Source organism: Larus michahellis, chromosome 3, assembly GCF_964199755.1.
Source record: "Larus michahellis chromosome 3, bLarMic1.1, whole genome shotgun sequence".
Classification (NCBI taxonomy): Eukaryota; Metazoa; Chordata; class Aves; order Charadriiformes; family Laridae; genus Larus; species Larus michahellis.
The window spans coordinates 63,085,066-63,102,605 of NC_133898.1; the positions used below are offsets into that span (position 1 = coordinate 63,085,066).

General features: G+C 42.7%; 1 protein-coding gene across 3 annotated transcripts in view; it reads left to right on the top strand.

The window, feature by feature from the left end:
• The window catches only part of SCAF8 (SR-related CTD associated factor 8), a 172,461-nt gene that overhangs the window by 87,235 nt on the left and 67,686 nt on the right, over positions 1-17,540 (top strand). The window lies entirely within an intron of this gene.

Genomic DNA, 17,540 nt, shown 5'->3' on the forward strand with positions numbered 1-17,540 from the left:
TGAGCCGTCATTACCCATGCAAATGGGGTCCGCAGAGGCTCTAGAGTGACTGAGGAATCAAAGGAGGACATAATTCTTATAAGTGTTGCTTTGTTGGTGATTTCTAGAGTTACAGGTGCCCCCCCACCCCCGAAGTGGTTAAGGGTGAAAACAACTATTAAATTCAAATGAATTTTAAAGGGCATTAGGCAATCAAATGTTAATGTTACCTCAGTACGTTTGAAAAGGAGTAAAGGGTAATCAGGATGTTGGGTTACAAACATTCTGTATCAGTATTGTACTATTTCTTTTATATTGTTTTTTTCCCTCTGCAGGGACCATTAAAACATTCAAATCTGAATTTCTGTAAACTTTACGGTCTCCTTAGTTGTCTACATTTGTAAGTAAAAACTAATGTATTTACACTAATTTTGACATCATACCAGGAAAATCATGTAAGTCATCATTAAAAATGGTTGAAGTATGAACTTATTTTTTTATTCTAACCTGAGGAAGTTTTTCGGAAAGCTGTTAGGCTTGACAGAAAAGTAGAAGGAACAGCTGAGTAATTGATGGGAGCCATTTAATCCCATTTATCCATTAATTTGGTTTTCCCAGAGCAAGAACTATAGTCTGCGTTGTCATGCAAGGAGAAAGTTCAGCGTAGGCAGTACGTTATCCAATCTTTACAAGTGATCAAGTGTAAGAGCAGACTTTTGGCTATGTTTGCATTGCTCTCCATGTTATTGTATTATATTTTTAAAGGAGAGTAGTTTGTTTTTATAGATAATTTGGTTTAAGGTTAGAACACTGATGAGAAAAGTGGAAATGTTTCCGCTCTGCACTCTGATTGCATGTGCTGTAGTTTGGAAAATGGCTTTGATCCACCGGGAAGGCTTCAAATGGAGCAGGGTGCTTTCTGCCAGACGCGCTGTTGCCTGGCGGGGGCTGCGTGGATGGAGTGCAGGGAAGGACCCACGGCGGGGCTGGCAGCAGGACCCCCTCCCACCTACCCTGACAGCCCCTTCTGGCCCTGCAGCCTCTTCCTATGTGAATTGATGACCCCCGCTCGCCAGTGTGGATTTGTTTTGGAAAATCCCTCTTAACTTCAGTTGAATTCTATGCTTCTTAACAAAAAAAATTAAGAATATCAGTAGTGAGACACCTGTTGTGAATCCACCAGTGTACAGGGCAAAGCCACTCCAAGGGTCTGCACGCTCAGGCTCGCCCTTCTGGGAGGGGGTAGGACCTCTCACGCCCTTTTTCCCTGAACTTTACTCCTCAGACTCTTCTAAAGGCAACAAAACCCGAGGGCCTCACCCCGGTGAAGGCTGTCCTCCCTTCTCCATGTTGTACTGGGGTTTCTCATCCCATTTTCCCAACCAGCCATGAACATCGGCCCCACTGGTTGCCCCTGTGGCACGCTGGCCTTGTGCTGCAGAGCAGCTCACCTGCCCCAGCAGAGATTTGGCACCGGCAGCCCCCGGCTGTGCCCCTGTAGTGGGAACCTCCGTGGCACAAGCTCTTGGTGAATCCCTTTTCCTCTGCACGCCATTTGCCTTCTCCAGGCTACCGCCTTTGGGACCAGCCTGTCCCTGCCAGGCTTCACTACAGCCTCGGCCCTGCCAGTTTCTTTTAAAGCCTGTTCAACTCATTTTTCCAATGGCTGCAGCAGCGTATACCTAATTACTCTGTATCAGTCCCTATAAACCAGTGAAAAGGGCTGTGGGCAGCAAAGGCGAAGTAAATAAAGGTACGGCTGAGCATGAGCATGTTGAACAAGTGAAAGAGCACGTAGCGGTGACTGAGCAGGTGCTCTCTGCTACTTCCAGTCAATTGCATTAATGAGCTAAACAGATCTGTGAGATCCATCCCATGTCCTGCAGGCTCCATCCTTCCTGGCAAACGTCTTGAGACAAATGACAGTCAGGCGCATGGTGGTATTTGGTCTCTCTGATGGAAAGCTCTGATCTGTGCCTTGTTTCTGTGGCTGAGCATGAGGCGTGATCTCACAGAGGATCACCTGGGCTGTTCACCTGCTTTTGGGGAGGATCAAGCATACCTCTCCTCTCCTCAGCAGGCTTTTATCTCAACCGCTCCCATTGCTTCCTGCGACAGCATTGCATGTAATACCTGTAGATAATCTGCTGCTGGGCTGATCGTCCTTGTGTTAACTTTTCTCCACAACTGTGTAATAAGAAGTCTTGTCATCTGCATGATGGACATGGAGAACAATTAGTCACTGCTCTCTTCTCATAACAAACTTTTACATATTTTAAATATGTTATCATGTCTTCTTTTAGTCTTCGCCTTTTCTAGACTAAACAATCTAATTCTTTCAACCTTCCCTTGTTCTACATCTGTTATCATTTTTTGTGGCTTTTATCTGGACTCCCTCCAACTGTCTCTTTCCTCCGACAGCCCGGTAGGCAGAGCTGGACCCAGTAATGCAGTCAGGGCCTTGCCACTGCTGGTGGGGGAAGAATAATTACTTGATTTGCTTACAGTATTACTATGAATGTATATCAGGCTGCCTTTTTCTGCAACTGGATATCATCCTGATTTATAAGTTGCTTATAGACCGCTATAACTCCCCTGCAGATCCTTTTTGCAGTACTGCTGCCAAGCGAGTCTCCTTTTTATACTTGTGCACTTGAATAATCCTTCTATGGTAATTTGCACTTTTCTTTGTGGATCTAACGCATTATTTTCAGAAAATTTATCCCAGTTAATGCGATCAGGGTGAATTCTAATCCAGTCTTGTAAACTGCTTGCAACCTCACCCCGTTTTTTATCACATCAGATTTTACAAATCTCTTTTACCCCCGAAGTACCAGATCCTCAATTACACAAGGCAGCAGAGTTACAGCTAGCTTGTTTTGAGAAACCTGATGAAAGGTCTTTGTGTGGTTGTGCCCACCTCTCTGGTGAGCAAGCGGTGATTATTTTGTAGGAAGTAATCAAACTTTTCTCTGCTTGTCACTGCCCTGGTGTAGGACAACCCAAGGTAACTGACATTTCAGCCACCAAAGGCAACACTGAGATGTTAAGTTAGCCTGCGTGGAGCTCCAGGTGACAGCGGCAGTATTCTCGCAGGCAGAGAATGTTTTGAACTAGCAAGCTTGTTCTATGCTGCATTTCTTTTTCTAACACGCTTGCAGATTTTTTTCTTATATTTCGTATTCTTTCTTTTCCCTGTGTCTTTGCACGGTGAATTCTTTGCAGTTCCCCCAACATGCTAAGCTCTGTGTGCTCACCGATAGCTTTTAAATTACTCCTTTGGGGCTTTATGGTAATTCAGTATCTCCTGGTACAGCATACTGCTCACTTACTCTGCACTGGGTTAATTTGCTGCTGTGCCTTTAGCACTGCCCTTCTGCAAACTTGTCCTCTCCTCTGAACTCTTCCCCCTTGGATCACCTTTGCCTGGGGACAGCCTGGATTAGCCCTTGGAGCTGGCTGCGGCTGCATTCCCTGCGCTCCCCTAGCGTTCGTCTGCTCTTCCTTTCCTGGGAATCAAGAAATCTCTTGTTTTATAATCACTTCCATTTGATTTTCCTTTTATCACTAAATTAACAGTTCTTCTACAAAACTGTAGTTAAAGCTAGAGCACCACCATCTCTGCAAGGTCTTGCATCACTTCTTCAGCAAATACCTGGCTATCTTTTTCTCCAGGAGAAATAAAAGAGGTGTTTAATACCAAACTTAATCCGTATTCTAATTTTGAAAGCCTTCTTGAGTTTTTGTGTGCTTTCATGGAGGAGTTCTTCCATCCAGAAGACTGTTTTGGAGGTTGTCTTCACTCCTTGAAGTATCCAGGGGAATATTTTTATGAGCTAATAATCTAATCCTTTCTGCAAAGCAATGGCAACTAAAAAACACAGCCTGCTCTGACCTCGGAAACCTAACATTGTTTTAAAACATATTATGCGGTTTTTAAAAATGCATCTGGAAGAAACTTCCTGAAGAAACTACAAGAGGTTCTGTGCCTCCTCAGTATAATGGCAACCACAAAGAGATGAGGTATAACCAGCTACGACCTTACCCTTGTGACAGGTACTCAACATGCAGTGTAATAAATACAATCATCCCTGAGCGTCAAACAAAGCAGAGCTAAGTCTGACAGGGACTTCTACAACCCATATGAATGTAAAAAAAGAGGTGAACAAGATAAATCGAATATTGATAGAACACCCAATGAGAGCATTGGCCTCAGAGTGAAAACTTTGTGGTTGATCTGTCTCTTATGGGTCAAACTGCAACCTTTTTTTCCTTTAGGAAAGGATGTATTGCGGTTCAGCTGTTTGAGCATGTTTCTCGTTTTCTTTGTTTAAAAAATGTTCTGTAATAGTTATTTCAGACCTCTGGAAATGGATGACAAATAGCCACATTTTAGTTAAGCCTGAACTTACTTTATAGCCGTTTCTTACCCTGCTATCAGTGCTATTTCGGTAGCTCTGTGGGTAACAACAGCATTTTTCTTTCTTCGGAGGTTCCAAATATTGGAATTATTTTAGGGGAGTGGTTTTGGATTCAGTTTGTGTTCATACTGATAGGTTATATATCATGGGTATTATATAATGCCTGTAATTTAAGAGTCCACAAAGAAAACAAAACATTTATTATATTCTGAGGCATTTCCAGGGAGTGAATAACTATGATTAACTGAATAGGCCATTAGCTACCGCTATTACTCTGCTCAAATGCAGCTGAAATAGCATTTCTTTAGTGGTAAAAATATTTGGCAGCACTGCAGTCACAAAAAAACCTTTACAAATGACATTTTTGGAAAGTCCTCTACATTCTTAGGAATCTCCAAAAAAGTTGTATTTAAAAGCACCAGACACAATTTTCCTAGGCTGAAACCGTTCAAGAAATTGAATAAGTATATATTCTAGGTGAATATTATATTTCACCAGTCTTATGCCCACATATGTAAGAATTCAATAATTAAAGTATCTATGGGGATAAAGTTTTCTTTGGATTGATTAAGCCTTCTCACTCAATTGTCTCTATTATATTGTATGTATTTACTTCTTGTTCAAAATAAGAAACAGAATATGTCTTCAAGGTAAAATTAAGGGTCTTGAGATTATTTATGAATTTAATATTCTTGACAGCTTAAGCTGATTAGAAAACAACTGTCCTCTGAAGTTTCTTTATCTTCCTCTGCCTCGAACAACTTGTCAGTATATTTTCATGCTTTGCATTATGTCAGATCTCTTCAGAAATAATGGTGGTGGTTACAGTAAGAAAAGATTGTAGTAATTAGCAAGAATATTTCTGTTTTAAATCCTTTGGTGAACAGGAATGATATGAATTTGGCTATGTTGCTCTCTGGAGATCCTTGGCATCCAGAGCAGGCTGCGTTCCTCTGCTGACTGGAGCTGATGGATAACTCTCTGTAAATTGGGTGGTCTGTGATGGAGCTGAGGAACCGAAGACTCTAGCTCTAGTGATTGTCTTTTTTAGAAAAAAAATAGTGTCTCTGCACAACAAAAGTTGAATTTTACTTTAATTTTCGCATTTCTTGAAAAAAATAGTGTCTACTGGCAATACTATTGTTTGAAAAAACTGAAGATTTTTAAGGACCTAATATTGAATACCCAACAACGTTGAAATTTCACAAGATTTTAGAAGTGGACGTGTGCAAAAGGTACCATTTTAAAGCAGTGGTATCAAGCAAATGCAACTCCCGTTGTTTAAAAGCAGATCGAAGTCTTTGTTTGTCAGAGTTAATGGAGAAGAATAGTGATGATGGAGGTGTTTCTGTGTTGACATGAAGAGTGCCTGGGTCTGTATTTTAGAAGAGAAAGGCGGGCTCAGTAGCTGGTAAAATAGTAAATTCTCTTGTCTTCTCCATTAAGATTTCTTTTGATTCTTGCAGTAGTGTGAATAACACTGCTTGCTTAAGTATTTTGCTAATTATCATAATCATCTATACAGAACTATTTGTTGTTTTTTATTAAGAGAGCCATTAAAGATTTATTTTTTTTTAAGAGCTAGATTTAGGCATTCTAGAATGTCTAAAATGTAATATGAGTGAATGTAGAAACAAAATCTATTGAACGGTTCATCCAGTTAAACCTCCAGCGTGGATTTAATAGTAAGTCGCTGAGAGACCATAGCTGGTGTGACAGCAGCCAATAGTCTTCAACAGGCGCAAGCGCCTTGCCAGCGCCCTGAAGTTCTGTTGTCCCATAATGAGTGTCTGAGGCACTTTTTATACGTTGTGGTATTTGATTGGAATAACTGAAACGGATGCGCGGTAACACCAATATAGATCAAATCAATGTTTTTAGAATTTGCAGAGAGCTGACTAGAAAATGGAGTTAATGATCTGAAAGAAAGTGACCTACAGGAAGAGTATCTTCTGCTATTTAATGCTGGACGGATCTACCATCAATACAGAGACATTTATAGAATAACAAGGGTATGGGAGAAGGAGGCATTCTGTTTACATAATTTATAAATTTTAATTAAAGCTGCCAAAATATTTTTAGTGCCAGGCCTGACAAGACAAAATCAGCTCTGGAATTGTTGGCTTTCTGATCAATAGCAGCTAAGGTCACAGAGAAACCGCAAGTAATGACAGATCATAACTTGTAGCTAAAATAAAGTTATTTAAGGCATTAATTAAAGCTAAATATAAATAATTACATTCAAATGTAGACTGGTATTTTCAGGCAATTTTCAGGATCTTTAAGAGAAGCTCTAGGTTGCAAGGTTCACCTTTCACGGCTATTCATATATTTCTAATTCACCAGGGAGGCAATTCCTGCACTGCAGCTGTTGGAAAAGGTATTTCCACTGCAGAGTGGGAACTGCAAAGGGCATGTGGGAAGGAAGCTGATGGTCTCCACTGCGTGGTTAAAGCCAGGCAGAGGACACAATTCTTAGTGGAGGGGCGCGTAGACACAGCAAACACATTCATTCTGCAGATTGGTAAAACCCTCATGAGCAACTGCATGTGGGTAATTTTCATCCAAAGGAGTTGCTGAATGACTGGTATGAAATTTAGTAGTACAAATATGAAGTCAGGCATTTAAAGAAATAAACACAGTTTCTGCATTTACTTTTTGGAGACAGCAAAATGAGAGAAAACCAAAGTATGTTTATTAGTTGTGAGATGTCTCTGAGTCATTGGTGTAACACAGCTGTGTGAAAAATAGTAAAATGATATCTTAGGACATATCAAGCAATGTATCTCCAGTAGAGATAGTGAAGTTATCAGTGCCTTTTTCAAAGAATCATAGAATCATTTATGTTGAAAAAAGGCCTTTAAGATCATCGAGTCCAACCATAATCTAACACTGCGAAGTCCACCACTAAACCATGTCCCTCAGTGCCACATCTACATGTCTTTTGAATACCTCCAGGGATGGTGACTCAACCGCTTCCCTGGGTAGCCCGTTCCAATGCTTAACAACTCTTTACGTGAAGAAATTTTTCCTAATATCCAATCTAAACCTCCCCTGGCGCAACTTGAGGCCGTTTCCTCTTGTCCTGTTGCTTGTTACTTGAGAGAAGAGACCATACAACCTCCTTTCAGGTAGTTGTAGAGAGTGATAAGGTCTCTCCTCAGTCTCTTTTACTCCAGGTTGAGCAAACCCAGTTTCCTCAGCTGCTCCTCATAAGGCTTGTGCTCTAGACCTCTCACCAGCTTTGTTGCTCTTCTCTGGACACGCTCCAACACCTCAATGTCTTTCTTGTAGTGAGGGGCCAAAAACTGGACACAGTACTTGAGGTACAGCCTCACCAGTGCCGAGTACAAGGGGACAATCACTTCCCTAGTCCTGCTGGCCACCCTATTTCTGATACAAGCCAGGATACCATTGGCCGCCTTGGCCACCTGGGCAGCACGCTTGCCGGCTCATATTCAGCCAGCTGTTGACCAACACTCCCAGGTCCTTTTCTGCCAGGCAGCTCTCCAGCCACTCTTCCCGAAGCCTGTAGTGTTGCATGGGGTTGTTGTGACCCAAGTCACAACCCGGCATTTGGACTTGTTGAACCTCATACAAGTGGCCTCGGCCCATCAATCCAGCCTGTCCAGATCACTCTGCAAAGCCTTTCTACCCTCAAGCAGATCAACACATCCACCCAGCTTGGTGTTGTCTGCAAACTTACTGAGGAAGCACTTGATACTGTCGTCCAGATCACTGATAAAGATATTAAACAAAACTGGCCCCAATACTGAGTCCTGGAGAACACCACTTCTGACTGGTCACCAACTGGATTTAACTCCATTCACCACAACTCTTTGGGCCCGTCCATCCAGACAGATTTTTACCCAGCCAAGCATACGCCCATCCATGCCATGAGCAGCCAGTTTCTCCAGGAGAATGCTGTGGGAAACAGTGTCAGAGGCTTTACTAAAGTCCAGGTAGACAATGTCCACACCATTTCCCTCATCCACTAAGCGGGTCACCTGAAGGAGATCAGGTTAGTCAAGCAGGACCTGCCTTTCATAAACACATGCTGACTGAGCCTGATTGCCTGATTGTCCTGTACATGCCACTGGATGGCACCCAATCTGCTCCATAACCTTCCCCAGCACCGAGGTCAGACTCAGGCATTTAGTTCCCTGGATCCTCCTTCCGGCCCTTCTTGTAGATGGGCATCACATGCGCTAACCTCCAGTCAACTGGGACTTCCCCGGGTAGCCAGGACCGCTGATAAATGATGGAAAGCGGCTTGGGGAGCACTTCTGCCAGCTCCCTCAGTACCCTTGGGTGCATCCCTTTCCACCCCATGGACTTGTGTGTGTCTAAGTGGCGTAGCAGGTCGCTAACCATTTCCCCTTGGATTATGGGGGCTTCATGCTGCTCCCCATCCCTGTCTTCCAGCTCAGGGGGCTGGGTACCCCCAAAACAACTGGTCTTACTATTAAAGACTGAGGCAGAAAAGGCATTAAGATTCTCAGCCTTTTCCTCATCCTTTGTCACTGTTTCCCCCCACATCCAACAGAGGATGGAGAGTCTCCTTAGCCCTCCTTCTGTTCCTAATGTATCTATAGAAACATTTTTATTGTCTTTTACGGCAGTAGCCAGATTAAGTTCTAGTTGGGCTTTGGCCCTTCTAATTTTGTCCCTGCAAAACCTCACAACATCCTTGTAATCCTCCTGACTCGCGTGCCCCTTCTTCCAGAGGTCATAAACTCTTTTTTCCCCTGAGTTCCAGCCAAAGCTCTCTGTTCAGCCATGCCAGTGTTCTTCCCCGACGGCTCATCTTTTGACACATGGGGATGGCCAGCTCCTGCACTTTAGGATTTCCCTCTTGAAGAGTGTCCAGCCTTCCTGGACTCCTGTCCCCTCAGGACTGCCTCCCAAGGGACTCTGTGAACCAGTCTCGTAAACCGGCTTTTGTAGGATAAAATACGTAAGTCTCATCACCCGTGTTCAAGAAAGATTAAATCAAACTGGAAGAGACTCCGAGGCAAGCTATGGAAAGAACAGGAAAACTAAGAGACAAGAGGATGCTAACAGATGTTGACTTAACCTAGTAAAAGGAAGCCTGGGAAAGAGTCTGTGATGACGGTTTCTCAAACTGCTTTCAAGTAGTGCACACCCCAAAAAAAGAAAATCTGCTTATTGTAGACACAGACCTCGGGGTTGTAAATTGGTCATGAATAAATGTAAGTTGCAAATTAGAAAAAAAAGATTCTAGCTATCAGGACAGTGAATTTCTGGAACAGTAAGCAAAAAGATGTTAAAAAAGAAAAAAAACCCCAACTTTTAGTATAGAGCTTAGCCAGTTAATGTAAAGGAATAGGAGGAGCCTGCATGCTGAGACCTCTCTGTCTCCTATTCCCCTACTTTGCATCCCCCTATTCCACATAGCAAAGGACTATGGACAGTTTTGTACGCTTCTGAGATTGCCTTGGGGAACCAGATGCTCATAGGTGTTCAGTGAGGTGGGATGCGATAGTAAAAAAGGAAGACGCTTCAGCTGTGAGAGAGAGGAAAAATCTAGGTTTGTTGGGACCTCTGCAAGCCATTGGTGTGATACAGCCCTGACAAACACTGAGAGGTGTAAGAGCTTCAAGTCCATTTCAGGGCAGGGATGCTGATTTGGGTTTCACTTGCTTCCTCCACGTTGTTGGAAGCCCTAAGCGTCAGTTACCGCTTTGAGACAGCACAGGAAGGTGCTCTGTGCTGCTGGCAAACAATTTATTAGCTGATTCCAGCTGATATTCAGTGATTGTGCAATGACTTTTTATCTACATTGTCCCAGTGTGACGAGTTACGGGAACGCACCAGCCCCACAACTGGGAGGCAGCTGCACCTGACCTGCCTGTCTGGCGAGAGAGGTGCCGGCGGTGAGCGCTCTGCCTGCCTCATGCCAGGGGAAAGCAACAGTTTGGGACAAATTACATTCACCTGGACCCTGGGAGCAAACAGCTCCCTAAATCCCATAAGGCAAAGAGGTCCAGGTTAGTGCAAGGCTTATCCCGCAGGACTGGTACAGCACGGGAGCGGTCCTGCTGTCGGCCCCCGGCTCTCCCATGGGACATGTGGCTGTGTGGTGGGCATGGCTCTCCCCATGCGTACCGGCTGTCGGCACCACCCGGCTCTGTGAGCCCGTCCTCACTGCTTCAGCACAGCACAGAAGGGTTCGCTTGAACTGCCCTGCGGTGTTTATGGATATGCCTTTGCCTTGAAGCAAACCAGACGCATTCCCACAGTCAAGCCCAGCTGAGGAGAGATTAAGGCTGCTCTTCATTAACACCTTGAAGTGTTGTTTGCAGTTTCCAGCTCACACCCTCTGCCATACTGTAGCCACCTCGAGGAACACCGTTTGGCTTCAGCGTCGATGAAGTGTTCTAGCAAGTATGTCAAGAGTTGGCTCGTGGTCAAGATTCAGTCACGTAACTGTGTAGACATACCCCAAAACGAACATAAATCTTTGTCTCTCTCATGGCAAGGCAGAGCAGGATAACTGCAAAGCTGAAGGCAGCAGGTTTGGATGTTTCTGGTCTTGCAAATGTCAAACATTCAAAAATTGTGGCTTCAAAAATTTTGAGACTGGCTTTAAAATCTTCAAATCTTAAAATTAAGGCTCTGGAAATCCCTTTTATTTTGCTTTTTGTTTTTCTCAGCCTCTTATGAGCCTACCAGCACCTAAAATCACATTTTATGCCTTTTCTTTGCATCTGTGAGTATACAAAAATAAATTAAAAGGTGAAAAGATTCTCACATGAGCAGCTCTCTTCAGAAGGAGAAGCTTTACAGGAAAACACCACATCACGGAGGTCACGAGAAACTCTCCAGAGTTGACAGCATTGGATTTGACAAAGTAAAGGACTGAGCTTGGTTGGAGTCTGCACAGCTGCAATGAGGATGTAGTTTGGATTACAGAATTCTTGCTGAAGGAAGATATGTATGGAGTGAAAAAAACCAGGCGCAGATTACCTGAAAGGAGGGGAAGAAAGTGAAGAGGTCAGAGGTGGCTACAGTTGTTGGCTTGTGCAGTGTGGTACACACATTTTCAGTTACACACCAGGGAAACTGCTGCACGGCTGTGAAATTCCCGTTCCAGCACAAAACTCACCCATTCCCATAAAAAGTTGCTGGATCCCAGCCGGTATTTTGGCGGACTGGCAACTGGATTATCCCATGGTACCCTAATCAGGTCTTAACTACAGAATGCAGTGTACCACTGGACTGTTCATTTCTAACTGATATCACATACACCACCATATTCAACACAGAAAAGCTTTTCAAGTTAAGCAGATTTTTACATCATGTTATATAGAATTTTTTCTAATGATTTTAAATCATTTTAAAGAATAATATATACTACTATTTCTGTCTAGTCTAGGATTTTCTCCTGTTTTAAACTGTTCCACGTGATTGTTAAACTGGCAGATTGGTGTGAGTTTTAAAATATATTTCTAAATAAATTCTTTAAAAGTTTAGAGATTTTGTTATCCATTGTAATTAAGTGTAATTTGAATTTAGCACATTGTAGCTTCTCTTTATCCTTATATCCCTGATATCTTTATGATATCAAGACTCTTAGATATATTCCAATACTTCTGCTTAATGTTAGCCTGTTAATTTGTTTAAAAAAATTAACTATGAGTCTTTTTCTGTACAGATACAGAAATAATACAGCAATGCAGATATTGAATATCACTACTCATTTTTTCCCCAAAACACCCTTCAGATTGAGTCGTATAAAACACCATCACAAGTTCCAAATTTCCTACTGCCTCTTTAGATATGACACAAAAATATATAACATCACGTGAAGTTACAGTTATTATTATTACCTTGATAGAGTCTTCTCTAACATCAGGGACGGGGTCTTCGTGATTTAATTCAAGTTTATACAATCATCAGCATTTCCTTACTGTAAAGGCTAAGACATTTGACTTCAAAGAACGAACAAATCGAGGTATTTCGTTATCAGTAGTCTACTCCCTACCCATAAACTTTCACTGAAATGTAAAGTCAGTTAAATTACGTAGGTTTTATGCTGCTTGCTAACATCAGGAAAAAAGTTTTGCATTTGCTATTAATCTCTATTTGGTAGCTTCAGTCCTAATTACACTGTTACTAATTTTCCCTCTGTCAGTCGGCACGCTAATGTTACACTGGTTTATATGCAGACTCCTATTGCTGCTTTTGAAAAAAAATGCGTGGGACTCATCTCACTTAACTTCACCCTTGTGAAACATTTACACTGCAAAGATGACTGTTTTGTCTCTGTAGCATAGAGCGAGTGCTAAATAGTGGGGGTGGGACACCCACACACCTCTCGGCTGCTCCTGCCGCATGTTTTAGACACTTAGGCGGGCATGGGACAAATTCTCCTCCTGTCATTGACTGGCTCTAGATAGCTGGCTGAGTACGTGCTGTTTGTCACGGGTTTGCTTGCCTGAACAGAAGCATCTAGTGCCATTAAAGATGTCCTGATGGTTCCCATGCTAATGAGGCAGGAAACTTTGAGGGTGGCAGAGCACTGGAACAGGCTGCCCAGAGAGGTGGTGGAGTCTCCGTCTCTGGAGACATTCAAAACCTGCCTGGACGCGTTCCTGTGCAACCTGCTCTAGGTGACCCTGCTCTGGCAGGGGGGTTGGACTAGATGATCTCCAGAGGTCCCTTCCAACCCCACCGTTCTGCGATTCTGTGAAACCTTTAGGGCATCTGAAAAGGCACCAGACACCTAAGAATAGATAACTGAGTCCCATCCTTGGGTAGCCAACCCAGGTGAGGTGAGTGGCCCCCCCACCCCATTCCACATGACTGGAGTGGCTCCCCTACATCTTGTTTGAGGCGTAAGAAGAGATTTTGTGCACATTGGAACTGCATCTCTGTGTGCAACTTCAGCCACCATGGCAAAGCAGCGGTCACTCAGGAAAAAAATGCACTGGATGTTTCAAAAACATGCAGCAGTATTATGCGAGAGGTTAGGACCACTGTGGAATTACTGCAGAGCAATTGTCTTTATTTCCAGCCTAGATAGTTTCAGGTCACAATAATGTCTACCCATCCACTTCGTCTCTTTTGCCTGCAGATGGGGTGCACCTCTGACATGATGTGCCCAGCTTTGCCTCCCGCGTGGCAGGCTTTGGCTGCGCTCAGCCTGTCCTACCCTTGCATCTGTGGTGGCAGGACCCTGCCAGTGCCAACAGGCCAATGCCTCTCCTCTTCCACCCTTTTCCCTGGAGCGGTGTCACCAGATCCATGTTTCTGGGTTGGGAAACTCACTTGGGTGGCTTCATGTGCAGGTTTCAGTGGTCGTGGAGGAACTAAGCAGTATCCTATTCACGTGTTAGAGCTCAGGGCTGTTCAAAGCACATGCAGCCCTTTCCCATATCATAAGCAAGGTCCATATATCCGCACAGAGACAGAACAGTTCAGCCACCAAGCAGGACGGTGCCATCCCCCTCACCCTCTTTTCTCTGCCGGCAGATGACTGTGTCGTGATGCAGCTAGTGCGCAGAAAGCAGGGTTCACCCCTTAGCTGTTCACCTTTCCTTGCCTGCAAAGTAGACAAGCTGAGCAGATTTAGTTTCTGGATCACAAAGAGAACGATGATAGTCTTTTAAGAGAGAAATCGCCATGACAGGTACATCTTTCCATGTTGACAGGGTGTCAGCTCTTCTGCTCCTGAGTAAGCGCCTGCCTGGGTTTTCTCTCAGCGGTGTTTCTGACTGAGCAGTTTGTCTGTCTTTTCCTTTCACTGTTAGCAAAAGTCTTGATCCCAGGAAAGGTTGGAAATCCTAGCCCTGACTCTGATAAAAAGATGAAGGTAATTTTGGTATCTGGATGTCTACGATTCTCAGTGAAGTCTCTTAAATCCTTATAATTTTAAATCCCTAGAGCTGTTCTCAGGGAGGCACAGCCATCTGGTTTATCTCAGCCTCGGGACTTTGGACTTCCCGTAACGAGCGAGTTTTTTGCGGGGATCCTTCTCTGCCTCGGCAGTCAGGCAGTGGGCTGTACGTCACGAGCAGTCCTGGGTCAAGCTGGCTCGTCCGTCCTTCCTTCTCCCCTTTCCTTCTTTTCCACTGGAGAAAGTCGAACGTCTTTGTGTGTACTCTCTAGGCTGCTGTCACTCTGCAAGCACATATATTTCAGAGGAAAGTCAGTCTCTCTCTTCTTCTCACTGGAAGTCCAATGGGATATATCCCTAAATATAAAATCAAATAAAATTTCTTGTTAGTTGAAGGTGGGCTTTGTGTTGTATTTACTGACTAGCGTGTATTTCAACTTCTGCTGGCCAGAAGTTGAAGTCCTCCAGTCCAGAACTGAAAATACAATATTGTACCTGTCGGGGAAGGAACTGGGGAAGACTGGGAAGTCTCTGCCTTAGGAAGCAAGTTATTGCATTTTTGTGAGTCTCTCAGGTAGCATAAACAGCATATATCATAGAGTGAGAAGTAGAAAAGGTCTACCAAATAACCCCAATTCGGTAAGAAGTGTGATCTGTGCCTCCTGTATTTGTGGAATTGGCTTGTATCTCCATAAAGATTGATGTAAATAGTAATCCTTTCTTTGAAAGGCTCAGTATGATCAGTCCTGTTGGTGTTAGCAGTCCTTGTTCAGTATGTTTCTGATCAAGAACTTACACAAGATAAATAGTAAACAGCAATTTTGCAGCTTGGAGTTTTGTGAAGCTGTGCAACTGATTTATTTCCAAAGGAGGTATTGTAGCGGTACGTCTTTGTTGCTTTCTCAGTGGAGGTTTCTATTGAACAAAACTCAGTTTTAAGAGGCTATGAAAGACTTCCATTAAGGCTAAATTGAACAATATTCTAGTAGAGCCCATACTTCATAAAATTAGCTATATGGATGTAAAATCAGCTGTCAGCAAGACTGTATTCTCACTTGAAATCTTTTCTCCATAATGCTTTCATTTTCGAAGTGTACACAATGCTTCATTTTAAAAGATATTTACTAGTATTATCTGCTTTATTTGAACAAGGCTGTATGGCAAAATATTTCAGTTGTTATTATTCTCATGTGTGCCGGGCTAGAATAAATTGGTATTATGTGAGTGCATAAATGATTTGGAAACCATATGCAGAGAGTAGTTCTCAATGATACACCATTAAGTGCAGTTCTGCAAGTGGTTTTCCTTGTTCTGGTACTATTCGGTTTTCCCACTGACAGCTTGGATGAAAGGTTAGAAAGTATGCTTAATAAATTCACAGAGCAGAACAAGCGCGTTGGAAGCAAGGCAATTGAAAATGACCTCGATAAAGTAGCGGAGTAGCCTCGAAAATATCAGCTTTCCAGTAGTTAAATCAGAGCAAATGCAAAAGTGTACACATAGCTCCACATAATCAGCTGCACACAAATACAGATGGGAAACAACTGGCCAAGCAGCAAAAGACCCAGTGTCATAATGATCCCAAGCTGAACATGCACCAGGGATGTCTGAATCAATCACGGAATCGCCTAGTTTGGAAGGGACCTTTCAGAAACAAGGCCAGCGCTATCGTGGGCTATAGGAAGGGAAGTAATAAAGCATAAAATGTAATTAATTTGCTCTGCTCAGCACTGACAAGGCCTTAGTGGAAGAGCTTTACCCACTTGCAGGAACTGCAGCTCAGGTGGGACCCAACAAACGGAGCTCAAAGATCTGTAAAACGTGGCCTTCAAGGAAAGGTTGGAAGGGTTGTTTAGTCTAGAGACGAGAGGAGGAAAGGAAGACATGATAGCAGCCTTCCTATAGCAATGCGTGACTCTAAAGAGGAAGGGATTTATCTGCCATATACACTGTCGGTACAGGAAAGCCATAATAGGCTGAGATCTCAACGAGGATGATTGAGTATAAGCATCAGGAGAAAGATGTAAGTGTCAAAGAAAACTGGAGCCCTGGAATAGGTTCTTTAGGGGGAATTCATGGAAACTTCGGTCTTGCAGATGTTTAAAAATAGGTTAGAAAACATCAGCAGGGGTGGCATAGGTCAGGGATGGGTGAAGTGATCTCTCAAATTACCTGCTAGTTCTATTCTTTTAGTGATTTCTGTCTATGTAACAATGATAAGGAGAATAATTATACATGCAAAATTTCAGGGTACATAACAAAAACCTTAATATTAGTTCTGGAATTTATTGCATGACTTCTGTATTTATATAATATTGAACCAATGACACTTTTTCTCATTTTACCTACGTCAGTATTGATTGAAAATTACTGGGGTCTGGTGGCTTTGTGAATGGTCTCTGTGAAACAAATAGGAGATCATAATCACATACCTGTGGCAGGATACAAAGCACTCGATTCTAGCCATAAGAAAGTTTGGCCTTTGGTCTACTTATAGTCCATGGAAAAAAGATGGACACCTTTTAGAGATTACCTAAGGAGTGGGTGAATCACCCTCCAGAGGTACCTCTGCTTCTCCTTCCGCTATTCTGCAGCAAATACATATTGGAGGTGTATTCTTGGTCTTTCCTTTTCTCAGTCTGTGATACTAAAAGTTTGGTTTTCTGAGAACCAAAGTGCCTGGGCTTCACAGAGGACTATCTGGAAAAATTATAAGTGTCAGGAAATCAGGGTAGATAATCTAGTGGTCTTTTCTGACCCTTGATTCTGTGAAGCCCGTTCAATGAGTCATTTATGAAGGATTTATAGTTGTTGTGATTAATAGCTGTTAACAATACATAATGGACATGACTAATATGTGTTAGAGATACTTCTACACCAGACTTACATAAGCCACTAATTAATTTCTTGGATTCTTACTTGTTAATTGTTTATTAATCCTCTAAATTGTTTACACTGTATCTTGTGTACAGTATGTGTAAGAGACAATACATTTTTAGCCAGAAAATCTGCTATAAAAAATCATTCTTTACAGAGATAATATTTTAATGAAGATTTTAAAGTACTAAGCTACTGGACACTGAAAGGGAAAATTAGTAATATTTTTAAAATAATGGTATGTTTAATCCTGGATAATATTTTAGGAACCATGCAGTATAAGATGCCTTTCTCCCTCATAAGCATCCTGTGGCTAACAGAGAGACTGTAAACGTTATCCCAAATCTGTTATTTATGAAACATTTGCTATTGCCTGGTTAAAAAAAAATAAAAAATAATCT